The sequence below is a fragment of the Callorhinus ursinus genome, unplaced genomic scaffold (assembly GCF_003265705.2).
Source record: "Callorhinus ursinus isolate GAN/ISIS: 27379988/994484 unplaced genomic scaffold, GSC_fseal_2.0 scaffold104, whole genome shotgun sequence".
Classification (NCBI taxonomy): Eukaryota; Metazoa; Chordata; class Mammalia; order Carnivora; family Otariidae; genus Callorhinus; species Callorhinus ursinus.
The window spans coordinates 376,365-392,542 of NW_027397166.1; positions in this window are offsets into that span (position 1 = coordinate 376,365).

Genomic DNA, 16,178 nt, shown 5'->3' on the forward strand with positions numbered 1-16,178 from the left:
TGGTCAAGTAATCTTTGACAAAGCAGGAAAAAATATGCAATAGGAAAAGACAGTCTCTTCCATAAATGGTGCTGGGAAAATTGGACAGCTATCTACAGAAGAATGAAACTCGACCATTTTTTAAAATTTTATTTTATTATGTTATTTTAGTCACCATACAATACATCACCAGTTTTTGATGCAGTGATCCACGATTCATTGTTCTCAAACAACCCCCAGTGCTCCATGCAGTACGTGCCCTCTGTAACACCCATCACTGGGCTAACCCATCCCCCCCACCCCTCTGCACTCTAAAACCCTGTTTGTTCCTCAGAGTCCATAGTTTCTCATGGTTCATCTGTCCTTCCAATTTCCCCCCCTTCATTTTTCCCTTCCTTTTCCTAATGTCTTCCAAGCTATTCTTTATTTTCCACAAATAAATGAAACCATATGATAATTGACTTTCTTTCCTTGACTTATTTCACTTAGCATAATCTACTCCAGTCACATCCATGTTGTTGTAAAAATTGGGTATTCATCCTTTCTGATGGCTGAGTAATATTCCATTTTATATATGGACCACATCTTCTTTATCCATTCATCTGTTGAAGGGCATCTCAGCTCCTTCCACAGTTTGGTTATTGTGGACATTGTGGCTATAAACATTGGGGTGCATGTGCCCCATCATTTCACTATATATGCAGTACCCAGTAGTGTAATTACTGGGTCATTGGGTAGCTCTATTTTTAACATCTTGAGGAAGCCCCATATTGTTTTCCATAGTGGCTGTACCAGCTTGCATTCCCACCAACACTGTAAGAGGGTTCCCCTTTCTCCACATCCATGCCAACATTTGTTGTTTCCTGTTTTGTTAATTTTTACCATTCTAACTGGTATGAGGTGATATCTCAGTGTGGTTTTGATTTGTATTTCCCTGATGGCCAATGATGTTGAACACTTTTTTCATGTTTCTGCTAGCCATTTGTATGTCTTCTTTTGAGAAGTGTCTTTTTATGTCTTCTGCCCTTTTTTGACTTGATTATTTATTTTTTGGATGTTGAGTTTGAGAAGTTCTTTATAGATCTTGAATATCAACCATTTATCTGTAGTGTCATTTGCAAATATCTTCTCCCATTCCGTGGGTTCCCTCTTTGTTTTGTTGATGGTTTCTTTTGCTGTGCAGAAGCTTTTTATCTTGATGAAGTCCCAAAAGTTCATTTTATCTTTTGTTTCCCTTGCCTTTGGAGATGTGTCTTGAAAGCAGTTGCTGTGGCTGATGTCAAAGAGGTTATTGCCAATGTTCTCCTCTAAGATTTTGATGGATTCCTGTCTCACATTGAGATCTTTCATCCATTTTGACTTTATCTTTGTGTATGGTGTAAGGGAATCATCCAGTTTCATTCTTCTATATGTAGCTGTCCAATTTTCCCAGCACCATTTATTTAAGAGGCTGGTTTTTTTCCATTGGATATTTTTTCCATGATTTCTCAAAGATTAGCTAACCATAGAGTTGAAGGTCCATATCTGGACTCTCTATTCTGTTCCATTGGTCTATGTGTCTGTTTTTGTGCCAGTACCATGCTATCTTGGTGATCACAGCTTTGTAATATAGCTTGAAGTCAGGCAACATTTTATGCCCCCAGATTTGTTTGTCTTTTTCATCATTCCTTTGGCGATTCAGTGGTCTTTTCTGGTTCCATACAAATTTTATGATTGTTTGTTCCAACTCTGTGAAAAATTCCAGTGGTATTTTAATAAGGATGGCATTGAAAGTGTAAATTTCTCTGGACAGGACAGACTTTTTAACAATGTTTATTCTTCTGATCCATGAGCATAGAATATTTTCCATCTTTTTGTGTCTTCCTCAACTTCTTTATAAGTGTTCTGTAGTTTCTAGAGTATAGATCCTTTACCTCTTTGGTTAGGTTTATTCTGAGGTATCTTATGGTTTTTGTTGCTATTGTGAATGGAATAGATTACTTAATTTCTCTTTCTACAGTTACACTGTTAGTGTATAGAAATGCAACTGATTTCTGTGCATTGATTTTGTATCCTGCCCCCTTGTTGAATTGCTGTATGAGTTCTAATAATTTAGGGGTGGAGTTTTTTGGGTTTTCCACATAAAGTATCATGTCATTTGCAAAGAGAGAGAGTTTGAATTCTTTGCCAATTTGGATGGCTTTTATTCTTTTGTTGTCTGATTGTTGAGGCTAGGCCTTCTAGTACTATGTTGAACAATAGTGGTGAGAGTGGCCATCCCTGTCGTGTCCTTGACCCTAAGCGAAAAGTTCTCAGCTTTTCCCCATTGAGAATGATATCCACTGTGGGCTTTTCATAGATGGTTTTTATGATATTGAGGAATGTTCCCTCTATCCTTATACTCTGAAGAGTTTTGATCAAGAAAGGACGCTGTACTTTGTCAAATGTTTTCTCTGCATCTATTGAGAGGATCATATGATTCTTGTTCTTTCTTTTGTTAATATATTGTATCATGTTGATTGATTTGTGGATGTTGAACCAACCTTGCAGCCCAGGGATAAATCCCAATGGTCATGGTGAATAATCCTTTCAATGTACTGTTGGATCCTATTGGTTAGTATTTTGGTGAGAATTTTTGCATGAGGAGTTTTAGTCAGGAATGGATGTTGTATTTTGTTAAATGATTTTTCTGCTGCAGAAAAAACATTAGATCATTACTTTAAATTCTCTATCAGTCATATTATTTATCTTCATTTTGCTTAGATTTTTTACTGTGATTTTGTCTTGTTCTTCCATTTTGGACATATTCTTCTCTCTCCTCATTTTGTTTACTTTTCTGTGTCTGTTTCTCTGTGTTAGGAAAGTCATCTAGGTCTCTTGCTCTTAAAAGTAGTGGCCTGGGTGCCTGGATGGCTCTGTCTTTAAGCGTCCGCCTTCAGATCCCAGGGTCCTGGTATCGAGCCCCACATTGGGCTCCCTGCTCAGTGGGAAGCCTGCTTCTCCCTCTCCCACTCCCCCTGCTTGTGTTCCTTCTCTTGCTGTGTCTCTCTCTGTCAAATAAATAAAATCTTTTAAAAAAAAGTTGTGGCCTTATGAAGAAGAAGTCCTGTAGTGTTCTGCAATGAGCTGTCCTGTTTTTAGTGGAACCCGCTACTTCAGAGATGTCTTCTACGTGTGTTGTGTGTGCCCTTCTATTTTGTTTGAGCCAGTTTCTTCTTTGGTTTAGATGTCTAAAATGGCTCTCTTTGCCTGTTGTGGGCAGTGTTTGGTCCCTGTGATCAGTCTAGATCAGTCTGGGGCTGCCTTGGACTTTAACTGAGTCAGACCAGGCATTTACCCATGATGAACTAGCACCAAAATTTGGGGCACTTTTCTTGTGTTTCTCCTAAGAAACTTTTGTTGGTGGCCAGGGCTTGCAATCAGACTAGCTGTCTGCTGCCAATCTAGCACTGTGGCCAGTCTTATGGTGTGTGTGTGTGGTTATTTTTCTGTTTCCCCAGGGCATGTGTCACTTTTGAGTGGTGCTGGCCCCTGTCTGAGCTGCTTGCACATTGTTAGGCTTGTGGCCCCAGTTTGAATAGACTCAGGGCAAAAGCATATGGAGGAGGAGGATCTTCAACATGCTTGGGGGCAGGGTGCACAGTGCCTACAATATATGTGTGCACAAAAGAAGATACATGCAGGGCAGGTGGGCCAATCCACAAAGCATGCAGGGGTGGGTGGTGTGGTTGTAACAAAGGGTGCACTGGTCTGGAAAGGAAACCTTCCGCCTGTGCTGTTGTTTGACTGGCTGATCAGCAAAGCATGTAGGGGTGGGACAGGCAGTTTTAACAAGGTGTGTGCTGATCCTCCTTGGAGGGCCTTCCCACTGCCACCACTGGAGCCAGGACCAAGACCTTTCAAAGTGTGGTTTGGGAGTGGTGGTGTTGACAGTGTTTGGGCTGATCTTCTGGGGAAGGTACCAACAGTGTCAGGCTTGAGACAAGCAATACTGGATAGGGCAGATCCACTGAAACCTCAGGGTACAGGTCATAGTGTAACTTAGGTAATGAATATCTGCACCAAGCTGGTTCCCACAGGTGGCTGTGTGTTTATGCTGGGGTTGGGTGAGATAAATGGCACCTGCTAGCTCCTTTTATCCTGGAGGAGTCCCCCAGCAATCTCCATTCCTCTGGAACACTCTCTGAGATTAGTAAATATCTTTCAGTCCCATATGCCCCAAGCATTTTTCAAACTGCTGCATCTACCCAGTATCTCCATAAGCTGTTTGTTTTGCTGTCTCCTTAAGGGCAGGTACTCAATTTCTTCTGGCTCTCCCAGTTCTCCCAAAACCGAGCCTGCTGATTTTTAATTTCTTTTGTTTCAAGTTTTTATTTATTTAAATTCTAGTTAGTTAACATATAGTGTACTATTGGTTTCAGGAGTAGAATTTCCTGATTCATCACTTACATATAACACTCAGTGCTCATCACAAGTGCCCTCCTTAATACTCATCACCCATTTAACACATCCATTTGCCCACCTCCCTTCCAGCAATCCTCAGTTTGTTCTCTACAGTTAAGAGTCTGTTTTATGGTTTGCCTCTTTTTCCCCTATGTTCATTTGTTTTGCTTCTTAAATTCCACATATGAGTGAAATCACATGATATTTGTCTTTCCCTGACTGACTTCACTTAGCATAATACACTCTAGCTCCATCCATGTCATTGCAAATGGCAAGATTTCTTTTTTTTTTTTTAATGGGTGAGTAGTAAAACTAATGATGTATTGTATGGTGACTAAAATAATAAAATAAAATTTTAAAAAATAAATGAGTGAGTAGTATTCCATTATATATACCACATCTTTATCCATTCATCAACTAATGGACATTTAGATTCTTTCCATTATTTGGCTATTGTTGGTAATGCTGCTTTAAGTTCCATGGTTGTGAGAACTCTCAAAATTTGGCCTCTCTAGTTTTCAAATCCAGATGTTATGGGAATTTGTCTTCCCACTGCAGGCTTCCTGGTGTTATAGTCTGTTTCTATCCCGTCTCTGCATCCACAAGTTTCTCTCCCCATGGACAGTCACATGGCCTGTTTAGCTCCCCACCTTATCTCCCCTCTTCAATGTGGTCTCAATTTTACATTTAGTTGTGGAGGTTTTTCTGCCAGTCTTTGGGTCATTTTCTGTTTTGTTTGTTTGTTTTTTTACACTGATGTGAGTGTTATCTAGTTGTGACAAGGTGAGTTTAGAGTCCTACTCTGCTATCTTCCCAACCACTCACTTCTTTTTCACTTTTGCTTATATTCTAGAAATGGCACTGTCATTCTGAAATCACATACTTAGTGATTTTATGGTTCATCTTTAATTCTTTTAAATGTATCATTAAGGGGTGCCTGAGTGGCACAGGCGGTTAAGTGTCCAACTTTTGACTTTGGCTCAGGTCGTGATCTCAAGGTCATGAGATCAAGCCCCATGTTGGGCTCCATGCTCAGCATGGAGTCTGCTTGAGATTCTCTCTCCTTCTCCCTCTGCCCCTCCCACTCATGCTCTCTCTCTCTCTCTAAAATAAATAAATAAATCTTTAACGTTTGTATCATTATTTGATTTAAATCACAACAAATATTAGATTGGTTAACATATTTTTAACAAGTACTACCATGGGAAATACTCGTGATGCAATGACATGACAAGTGTATAAAAGCAATAAGAATGCATTGCATGTAAAAGTTAGGTATTCATCCTTTCTGATGGCTGAGTAATATTCCATTGTATATATGGACCACATCTTCTTTTCCATTCATCTGTTGAAGGACATCTGGGCTCTTTCCACAGTTTGGCTATTGCAGACATTGTTGTTATGATCATTGGGGTGCACATAGCCTTTCTTTTCACTACAGCTGTGTCTTTGGGGTAAATACCCAGTAGTGCTATTGCTGGGTCATAGGGTAGCTCTATTTTTAATTTTTTGAGGTACCTCCACACTGTTTTCCAAAGTGGCTGTACCAACTTGCATTCCCACCAACAGTGTAAGAGGGTTCCCCTTTCTCCACAACCTCTCCAACATTTGTTGTTTCTTGCCTTGTCCATTTTTGCCATTCTAACTGGTGTAAGGTGGTATCTCAATGTGGTTTTGATTTGAATTTCTCTGATGGCTAATGATGATGAATATTTTTTCATGTGTCTGTTAGCCATTTATATGTCTTCTTCGGAGACTGGAAGAGATTATGCTAAGTGAAATAATTCAAACAGAGAAAGTCAATTATCATATGATTTCACTTATTTGTAGAACATAAGGAATAGCATGGAGGACATTAGGAGAAGGAAGGGAAAAATGAAGGGGGGAAAATCAGTGGGAGAGATGAACCATTAGAGACTATGGACTCTGAGAAACAAACTGAGGGTTTTAGAGGGGAGGCGGGTGGGGGGATGGGTGAGCCCAGTGATGAGTATTAAGGAGGGCACATACTGCATGGAATACTGGGTGTTATATGAAAACAATGAATCGTGGATCACTACATCAAAAACTAATAATGTATTGTATGGTGACTAACATAGCATAATAAAATAAAATTTAAAAAAATGCATTGCATGTGTGTGTATACATAAAGTTTATATATATGTGTGTGTGTTGCACAATATATATATAATATACACAATTTGAATCATATTACACCTATTCTTTATGTATATGCACACATACACACAACATAATGAAAGCAGCAATTTATCTTAATAGTAGCAAAAATGTAGAAAATCAAACAAATGTAGGGGTGTAACATCAGCTGAGTTCCGTTGGTCCAAAGTTTTGGTCCATGGCAGAAATTATATAAAAATATATAATGCGATATGTGTATATATTAATGTGTATAAAACTATAATTATGGGAAACCTGAGGTGAATTGATAGTGTTATCAATGAGTACTCAAATTTAAAATAATTTGTATTTTCAATTCTGTATTTTTTATATGTCCTCCATTTGTTAAAATGGGATGAATTCATTTTCTTATTATACAATTTGTTACTAGTAATAGTAGGAAGGTGTGGAAAAACAAGGACTTGCTCAAAATCACAGAAAAAAAAAGAAACTGTTGGCTTAGTTGAGAATTAAACAACTTACTAGTTCTGTGCATTTGAGTAATCCTCAATCTTTCCTAAGCTTAAGTTTTCACATGTGGATAAGTGGTGATCATAATGATAACCATTCAAGATTGTCATGGAGATTAAGTGGAAATACATACAAATATACAAATATATGATTATATATATATTTAATCATATATATATTACACATAACACATATACTCACTTAACCCAATACCTTAGTAGGGTCTTATTATTGGTTACATTTTAGTAGTGATACAATAAGATAACAAATGAGAAAAATAAAAATCTGTATATGTAGAAGTAATTATAAATTCATGTGTATAGGGGCGCCTGGGTGGCTCAGTCGTTAAGAATCTGCCTTCGGCTCAGGTCATGATCCCAGGGTCCTGGGATCAAGCCCCACATCAGGCTCCCTGCTCAGCGGAAAGCCTGCTTTTCCCTCTCCCACTCTCCCTGCTTGTGTTCCCTCTCTCACTGTATCTTTCTCTGTCAAATAAATAAAATCTTTAAAAAAAATAAATTCATGTGTATATATGTATGAGTGCAAAGAAAATATATCAGGTAAACATATTAACTTTAATATTTACAAAAATGCAAAAGCAATATCTGAGTAGAATTTATGGGGATTTTAATGGTCACTGTGATTGGGAAGATTTTCCAAATTAACCAAATAATCGGTGGAAAGTTGTAAAATTCATTCCCTTTAGCCAACAGTTCCATTACTAGAAATGTATCTTACAAAAACACACAATTATAAAAGAGTGTACATAAACAATGTTCTTCATTGTCTATGCTTCCATAGATATTTTAAGATATCTAACATATATTAAGTGGGGATTGCAAAACAGTATTATACTATAATTTATATTTTCAATTTAGAATGTGATATTAGTGTATGAATAGAAAATTTTTCTAGAGAAAAATACTCCAAATTGTTAATAGTGGTAATTTCTGGGCATGTTTATGTAAAGGAATCAGACTTTAATTTTCTTTATCACATTATCACATTTTTCTGTAAACATTTCTGTAAAATGTTTGAATTTTAATGGTGAGCATGAATTACCATTTTAGCCAGAATAAAGGTGTGTGTGTGTGTGTGTGTGTGTGTTCTCATGTCTCTGGTCATGGAAGTTACCAATCTCATGAGTGACTTTCAGTTGCAACTATTGATTGCTCATAGCCATTCTGCTGGATGGGTGATGGTCCCGACTCATGAGAAAAGTCTGTTTCCTGGGAAGGCTTAGTATTTTTCTGGTTGTCAGAGAAAATGAAAACTGTCACCCTTGTGTGACAGGTAGATGTTAAGGTGGCTTTCAGAGATCTCTGCTTCCTGGTATTCATACCCTTTTAAAATCACTTCTTCCTTGGGACGCCTGGGTGAGTCAGTCGGTTAAATATCTGTCTTTGGCTAATGTCATGATCCCAGGGTCCTGAGATTGAGCCCTACATTGGGCTCCCTGCTCAGCAGAGAACCTGCTTCTCTCTCTCTCCCTCTGCTGCTCCCCTTGCTTGTGTGCTCTCTCTTTCTTTGTCAAATAAATAAATAAAATCTTTAAAATAAAATAAAATAAATGAAAAATAAAATCACTTATCCCTAGCACTCCCTTCTAATCAATGAAATATGGCAAAATTATGGGATGTCACTTCCATGAAGTTTACATATTGTCGTGACTTCCACCTTGTTAGTGTACTGTCATGTTACTGGCTTTGATTAAGCAAATTGCTGTAATGGAGTAGACTGACAGCCAGTCCAACAACTCTTGAGAACCTGAAATGATGCCAGTGAGCATGTGAGCTCAGCAGTGGATCCTCCTCAGTTGAGCCTTCAGATGATACCTCAGCCCTGGATGACACTTGGATCACAGCCTCGTGACTCTGATAGCTACAGACCTAAACAAGTAGTATCTAGACTCCTGACTCATAGAAACTGAGATAATAAAAATATGTTGTTTTAAGCAACTACATTTATGTAATTTATTACACATTGATAGATAACTAATACACTTGACAAAGAAAAGTAAGCACAAAGGAGAGTATGCTTAAAGCCAAAGTGTTATAAGCTGATCTATAGAAATAATGGATGGGGGATGATAGCCCACTCTATCAGCCTTATAAGAAATGCTTCATAATTATAATTTTACTGAAATATGTACTCGTTCTTTTAAAAAAAATTTTAAAAAATACTCAAATTTTGTACTCTGTGCCTGACAATACACCTGGCACACAGTAGCTCTTTGGCAAATATTCATTTAAAGAATAGATGAATAAATTAATTAATTAATGCAAAAACACCTTGGCATTGCTTACTTATATAAACAGAGTCATAGCTCCTTAAAAATAAATACCAGGACTTATGCAACCTCTTTAGCTGTATTCCCCTGAACAAAAATTTAACCACTCTAAGAGCAGTAAGGTACTATAGAGAACTGGTAAAATGGTAAAATATAATTTCCTATATGAATCTTATAGCATTAGCCAAATTGAGGGGGTCCAGCTTAATCCACAGGGCAGATACAAAATATTTTTAATCAACCGGGGTTGATACAGGAAAAGTAAAAAAAGCAATAAAGAAAGAAAAAAAGGTTGAAGGAGGTAACTGAGTTTAAGAAAATGATGTCTAAACACTGGAACAAAGACATAGAAAAAGATATAGGGAAAGTTATTCAGTGCAAATAAACACTTATTTTTTTAAAAAGTGGTTGGGATAGAGATAAAAGGGAAAGAAGAAATCTAACAGACCTTTTTTGTAAAAAAATCTTTATATTTATTTTTTTATTATGTTATGTTAGCCACCATACAGTACATCATTAGTTTTTGATGTAGTGTTCCATGATTCATTGTTTGTGTATAACACCCAGTGCTCCAGCCAATGCGTGCCCTCCTTAATACCCATCACTGGGTTAACTGATCCTTTAAAATGTATACAGACAGAGTCCCTCTCTAAAACCTTCCCCTCTAAAACCCTCAGTTTGTTTCTTGGAGTCCATAGTCTCTCATGGCTTGTCTCCCCCTCTAATTTCCCCTCTTCATTTTTCCCTGCTTTTTTCTAATGTCCTCCATGCTATTCTTTATGTTCCACAAATAAGTGAAACCATATGATAATTGACTTTCTCTGCTTGACTTCTTTCTTTCTTTTTTAATTTAATTTAATTTTATTATGTTACATTAGTCACCATACAATACATCATCAGTTTTTGATGTAGTGATACGATTCATTGTTTTCAGATAATACCCAGTGACTTATTTCACTTAACATAATTTCCTCCAGTTCCGTCCATGTTGATGCAAAGGTTGGGTATTCATCCTTTCTGATGGCTGAGTAATATTCCACTGTATATACGGACCACAGCTTCTTTATCCATTTGTCTGTTCAAGGGCATCTCAGCTCTTTCCACAGTTTGGCTACTGTGGATATTGCTGTTATGAACTTCGGGGTACATGTGGCCCTTCTTTTCACTACTTCTGTATCTTTGTGGTCAATACCTAGTAGTGTAATTTCTGGGTCATAGAGTAGCTCTATTTTTAACTTTTTGAGCAACCTCAACACTGTTTTCCAAAGTGACTGTACCAACTTGCTCTCCCACCAACAGTGTAAGAGGGTTCCCCTTTCTCCACAACCTCCCCAACATTTGCTGTTTCTTGCCTTGTCAATTTTTGCCATTCTAACTGGTGTAAGGTGGTATCTCAATGTGGTTTTGATTTGAATTTCCCTAATGGCTAGTGATGATGAACATTTTTCATGTGTCTGTTAGCCATTTGTATGTCTTCTTTGGAGAAGTGTCTGTTCATGTCTTCTGCCCATTTTTTGACTTATTATTTGTTTTTTGGGTGTTGAGTTTGAGAAAGTCTTTATAGATCTTGGATACCAGCCCTTTATCTGCAGTGTCATTTGCAAATATCTTCTCCCATTCTGCAGGTTGCCGCTTTGTTTTGTTGACTGTTTCCTTTGCTGTGCAGAAGCTTTTGATCTTGATGAAGTCCCAAAAGTTCATTTTTGCTTTTGTTTCACTAGCTTTTGGAGATGTATCTTGAAAGAAGTTGCCATGCCCAATGTCAAAGAGGTTACTGCCTATGTTCTCCTCTAGGATTTTGATGGATTCCTGTCTCACATTGAGATCTTACATCCATTTTGACTTTATCTTTGTGTATGGTGTAAGGGAATCATCCAGTTTCATTCTTCTATATGTAGCTGTCCAATTTTCCCAGCACCATTTATTTAAGAGGCTGACTTTTTTCCATTGGATATTTTTTCCATGATTTCCCAAAGATTAGCTAACCATAGAGTTGAAGGTCCACATCTGGACTCTCTATTCTGTTCCATTGGTCTATGTGTCTGTTTTTGTGCCTGTACCAGGCTGTCTTGGTGATCACAGCTTTTTAATATAGCTTGAAATCAGGCAACGTGATGCCCCCAGCTTTTGTTTTTCTTTCTCAACATTTCCTTGGTTATTCAGGGTCTTTTCAGGTTCCACACAAATTTTAAGATTGTTTGTTCTAGCACTTTTAAAATATTCCATGCTCATGGATCAGAAGAATAAACATTGTTAAAATATCTATGCTGCCTAGAGCAATCTAACTGGCCTTTATTTTCTTAATTAAGCCCTGATTCTTCTAGCAGTTGTTAAATTTCTGAGGATGAGGATAATAAGGCAAAAAGAAAGAGAAAATAAAAAATCATTAACATAAAGCTTCAGAAGACTCCATGTCTTCAATTTTCACTAGAATGTACGAAAAGCTTAAAAATTAAATATATGTCAAAAGGTATCCAAATTGGTAAGGAAGAAATAAAACTTTCACTATGTGCAGATGACATACTATATATAAGAAACCTGAAAGACTCCACCAAGAAATCGCTAGAACTGATAAACAAAATCAGTAAATTCACAGGATACAAAATCAATGTATAGAAATCTGTTACATTACAGTGAAACAATAGAAAAAGAAACTAACAAACGATCTCATTTACAATTGCAGGAAAAATAATAAGATACCTAAGAATAAACCTAAACAAAAAGGTGAAAGAACTGTACTCTGAAAATTATAAAACACTGATAAAATAAATTAAAGACAACACAAAGAAATGGAAAGACATTCCATGCTCATGAATTGGCAGAACAAATGTGAAAATGTTTACACAACCTAAAGCAATCTACACATTTCATGCAATCCCTGTCAAAATACCAACAGCATTTTTTCACAGAACTAAAACAAACAATACTGACTTTTAAAATTTACAATTTCTAAAACCACAAAACACCCTAAATAACCAAAGCAACCGTTAAAAACAAAAGTAAAGATGGAGACATCACAATTCCAGACTTCAAGTTATAGTACAAAGCTGTAGTAATCAAAACAGACATGTAGATCAATGGACCAGAATACAAAGCCAAGAAATGAACCCACAATTATATGGTCAATTAATCTTCAATAAAGGAAGAAAGAATGTCCAATGGAAAAAAGACAGTCTCTTCAACAAATGGTGTTGGGAAAACTGGACCGCTATATGCAAAGGAATTTAACCAGAACACTTTTCTTATACCACACAGAAAAATAAATTCAAAATGAATTAAAAACCTAAACATGAGACGTGAAACCATAAAAGTCCCAGAGAGGAACACGAGCATTAACATCTTGACATCGACTGTAGCAACTTATTTATAGATATGTCTCCTGAGGCAAGGATGTGGGGAAGCAAAGATAAAGTATTGTGACTACATCAAAATAAAAGCTTCTTCACAGTGAAGGAAACAATCAACAAAACTTAAAAGCAACTGACTGAATGGAAGAAGATAATTGCAAATGATATATCTTATAAGGGTTAGTATCCAAAATATGTAAAAAATTTATAAAACTCACACCCAAAAAGCAAATAATCCAATTAAAAATTGGGCAGAAGACATGAATAGACATGTTTACAAAGAAGACATATGGATGGCCAACAGACATGAAAAAATGCTCAACATCACTCATCATCAGGGAAATGAAAATCAAAGCAATTAGAATTTCCTCACACTTGTCAGAATAACTAAAATCAACAACACAAGGAACAACAGGCATTGTTGGTAAGGATGTGGAGAAAAGGGAACCCTCTTGCACTGTTGGTGAGAATGCACACTGCTATAGCCACTGTGGAGGTTCCTCAAAAAGTTAAAAATAGAACTACTGTGATCGAATAATTGTGCTAATAGATATTTACCCCCCAAAATACTAAAACACTAATTCAAAGAGATACAAGCACCCTTGTGTTTGTTGCAACATTATTTACAATAAACAAATTATGGAAGCAGCCCAAGTTTCCATCAATTGATGAATGGATGATGAAGAGGTGATAAGGAATATTATTCAGCCACAAAAGAATAAAATCTTGCTATTTGCAATGACATGGATGGAGCTAGAGAGTATAATGACAAGTGAAATAAATTGTCATATTTCACTGATATATGGAATTTAAGAAACAAAACAAATGATCAAAGGTAAAAAAAGAGAAAGACAAGCCAAGAAACAGACTTTTAACTACTGAGAATGAACTGATTGTTACCAGAGGGAAGGTGGGTGGGAGAATGACTTAAATAGGTGATGAAGATAAAGGAGTGCACTTGTCATGAGCAACACTAGGTGATATATAGAATTGTTGAATCACTATATTGTACACCTGACACTAATATAACACTGTATGTTAACTATCCTGGAATTAAAATTAGAACAATGTGGTTATACTTAAATGCCACTGAACTGTACACTTAAAAATGGTTAAAGTGGTAAACTTTATGTTATGCACATTTTATCACAATTTTAAAAATAAATATTTTAAAGTAGCAAGTATTATCTTTTTTTAATACAAAAAAAGTACCAGAAACCAAGCTAAATTACTCATGTAACTCCTGTTGACAAAAAGGTAAGTCATCCACATACTTATGAAACTCAAATAGTGCAGAAAGAAGTTTAAAAAATGAATTATTTCCTTTTGTCTTTTCATCTATTAAAAAATAAAACTGCAATCATCTTGGTGTATTTCTGCTGACCAAAAATATACAAGTGAGCTCCTATTGCTAGATTTTTCAAGCAGAGTTTTGCAGACTACCAGGAAAAGATATTGAACAGGGACTTCACATATCAAGATGGACAGAAAATGGAAAATAAACTCTTAACTAGTTTATTATTTTTTATTGAGATGTGATTAACATACCATAGAATTTGCCTTTTTTTAAAGTGTAAAATTAATTGTTTTTACTGTTTTTAGATAATTATGCAATGATCACCACAAACCAATTTACAAACATTTCCATCACCCCCCAAAGAAACACTGTTCATTAGCAATTGATTCCCCATTCTCCATAATAAGAGAATCTGTTTCTGTATCTATAGATTGGCTTATTCTGGATATATGATATAAAAGAAATCATGCAATATATAGTCTTTGGTGTCTCACTTCTTTCACTGATCATGGTGTTCACAAGTTCATTCATGTTGTAGTTTGTATTAGTATTTCATTCCTTTTTATGGCTGAATAATATTCCCTTGTGTTAGTAATATTCCTTTTGTGTGTCCAGTTATCACTTGATTGTTACTTATTCAAAATTTGGGTTGTTTTCACATTTCATAAATTGTGTTTTATGGTGCTAAAAACATTTATGTACACATTTTTATGTAAAGATTTTATGTTTTGAATTCTCTTGGGTATATATCTTTTTGGTATATATTTTATGTTTTGAATTCTCTTGGGTATATATCTAGCTGTGTGGTAACTCTATGCTTAATTTTTGAGGAACTTCCAAACTTTTCCAAGCAGCTGCATCATTTACATTCCCAACTTCAGTGTATAGAAGTTACAATTTCTCCACATTCTTTTGAACTTTTGTCATTATCTGTCTTTTTTATTATAATCATACTACTGAGTGAGTTGGAAGTAGTATTTCATCGTGATTTTATTGTAATTAAATTTTGAATTTATTCCCCCCAATGACAAATGATCCTGAACATCTATTCATGTTTATTGGCCATTTGTATATCTTCTTTGGATAAATGTTTATTCAAATCATTCACTCATCTTTAAATAGGGTTGCCTTTTTATTACTGATTTGTAAGATTTTGTCATGTATTCTGAATTCTAGACTCTTATCACATATATGATTTTCAAATATTTTCTCCCATTCTGTGGTTTGTCTTTTCTCTGTCTTTTCACTTCATTTTTCACTTTAAATCACAACCAACCAACCAAAAAAGAAAAGAGTAAGTTGGATATCATCATAATTAAAGCATTAATGCTTCAAAAGACACTATCAAGTGAAGTTAAAAGTGAACAGATAAACCAAGAAACAGACTCTTAATTATAGAGAACAAACTGATGGTTACCAGAGGGGATGGAGTGAGGGAATGGGTTAAATAGGTGATGGGAATTAAGGAGTGCACCTATGATGAGCACCAGGTAATGTATGGAATTGTTGAAACACTATGTTGTACACCTGAAATTAATATAAGACTGTATGTTAATTAACTGAAAGTACAATAAAAACTTTTAAAAAATCATGAATGGGGAAGAAATATCTAGTAATTATACAGAGGAGAAATCAGGCAATACCTTGATCAAATTATCAGAATTATCAGGGCACCTGGGTGGCTCACCTTGGTCAGCATCTGCCTTCGTCTGGGGTCATGATCCCAGGGTCCTGGAATTGGGCCCTGGGTCAGGGTCCCTGCTCAATGGGGAGCCTACTTCTCCCGCTCTCTCTCACTATTTCTCTCTCTCTCAAATACATAAAATCTTAAAAAAAACCAGAATTATCATCTCCAGTAAAGGACACAGGGACATCATGTGGCTCCACATACACTGAGAAGAACATGACATTAACTATACAGTACTCAGGCCAAGAATGCAAAGCCACAATCTCAACACAAGGGAAATTCAGATACAAACAAAATGAGGAATACTTTATTTTTAAAAAGGGAGTGGAGTTAGGGGTGCCTGTGTGGCACAGTTGGTTAAGTGTCTGCCTCTTGATTTCAGCTCAGGTTGGTGAGATTGAGCCCCACACTGGGCTCCATGCTCAGTGCAGGGTCTGCTTGAGTTTCTCTGTCCCTCTCCCACTGCCTCTTCCCCCCACTCTCTCTTTCTTTCTCTTTCTCTTTCTT